This window comes from Strix uralensis, chromosome 3 (genome assembly GCF_047716275.1).
Source record: "Strix uralensis isolate ZFMK-TIS-50842 chromosome 3, bStrUra1, whole genome shotgun sequence".
In the NCBI taxonomy this organism is placed as follows: domain Eukaryota; kingdom Metazoa; phylum Chordata; class Aves; order Strigiformes; family Strigidae; genus Strix; species Strix uralensis.
In genome coordinates this window covers 14,920,273-14,922,215 of record NC_133974.1, presented here as the reverse complement: position 1 = coordinate 14,922,215, position 1,943 = coordinate 14,920,273, and positions in this window count along the sequence as shown.

Sequence of the window (1,943 nt, the reverse complement as noted above, 5' to 3'; positions counted from 1 at the left end):
TGTCAGTAAACAGGATTGTCTCGTTTCTTAACATTCTGGAACAGACCTGCATACCTACTAAAAGTATATGCTAAAAGGAGGGTATAGATGTTTTGAGATACACAGTGCATAAGCAGTATGTGGCAGGCTCCATAGATATCATCATGCTGCTGTTCTTCAAGAGCTTAATGGATTTTCTTTTTCAGTCTCAAACTCTTCGGTTATGGCCTCCTTTTCTCCTCAGCCTTCTTCAAATCTGCAATTTGCAGTTTTTTGCAGCATGCTGCCATGGACTTGCTTGGTGTGAATGGTTGGGGGTTTTATGCAGGGCAGTATGGGACGTTGCAAGTATTTCACGGTTCAGGCAATTTGAAGAGTTTCTGGCATAGACATTACTCCAGAGTGAGCTCATGTAGCATGCAGCATGGCTCAAAAACTGCTCCAAACTGTGACAGTCTTGCACAGCAATTGTTCAAATCAGTGTGACCTTGGCTATCCTGTCTAGTCACTAACATACATTTAGCTATAAGAACAGTTTAAGTTGTAAACACAAAAAAGCTGACCAGAAAATGGTCATTTTGTCTCTGATATGGCCACATCTAGGGAATACACTTTCAGAACAAAGTGAACTTGAGTAGTTCCTGGGTGGGGAGGGAGGAGTTGAGGAGGTGGTGTTGCTTGTGGTGCAGTACAGATGAACGTTCTGCATGCATTTTGCGAAAAATACCTAGCTTTTACCCAGATCTTGTGAGATTAACACAGGAAGTAGTGGTAATAAAGGTAAAGATGCAAAAGGACAGTCAAATGTTATAGAATCCATTTGTTACAGAACATCAGCATTTCTATAGTTGGGACCTCTCACTGTCATTGGATTATACAAATAATTTGCAATGAATAAACTGGGTATTGAATACATTAATCCAATAGTGGTGTATATAATTGCAATAATTGCATAATAATAACCTAAATGTTTGATAGTTATTCTGAAAAACATGGAGGAAAATAAACACTAAAACATCAGAACAGACCTTCCTGTAAGGTCCAACACTCATCTCTCCCTATATGGTAATGTGATATATGTGCTAATAATTGCTCTGCAGCTTCTGATCAGTACATTGTATTGTTAGCTAGCCACTGGAATTACACTTGGATTGAAAAAATTTAAACCACATGCACTGAATGCATATAATAGACTGCTCTGTGTGTAAATATATTTATTTGGCTGCAACCAGGAAGATAAAATGCTTAATCTAAAAAGCTAATAATCACAAAACCAAAATTCATCACAATAACTCATTTCTGTGGTACATGTTACAAATTAAAAAAAAAAAAAAAACAAAAAAAAAAAACCAACACTAGAGGAAACTATATAGAAAGAATCCCAGAGGCTTTTAAACTATTCACAATGAATCATAATTTAACAGCTGAACAACTATAATATTACTTTATTGATGGATTGTGCTCACAAGTTGTGACTGTGCAGATAAATTATATTTTTTAAAAAATCAGACACAAATGATGGAAATACAGTTTTTTAATGGTGCTATTGAAATTCGATTCTTAAACTTCATAATTTTGTGTTTGCATTTATCAGGAAAAATGTCACACCTCAGTTAAATAGTGACTAATCATCTTTTATTGATACAAGAGTTCATCCTGCCTTCACTGAAATTAGAAGCAAAGTTTTATATACTTAATGGTGAAAGTATTATTTCCATTGGATGGAAACTTGCTGCATTTAAAATAAGATATAGATTTTAGAATAAAAATATTCTGCCTTTTAATATCATAGAATAATAGAACAGAAACATAGAATCATAGAATTTTTAGGTTGGAAAAGGCCTTTAAGATCACTGAGTCCAACTGTTAACCTAACACTGCCAAGTCCACCACTAAACTATGTCCCTAAGATCCACATCTACAAATCTTTTAAATACCTCCAGGGAATGTGACTCAACCTCTCC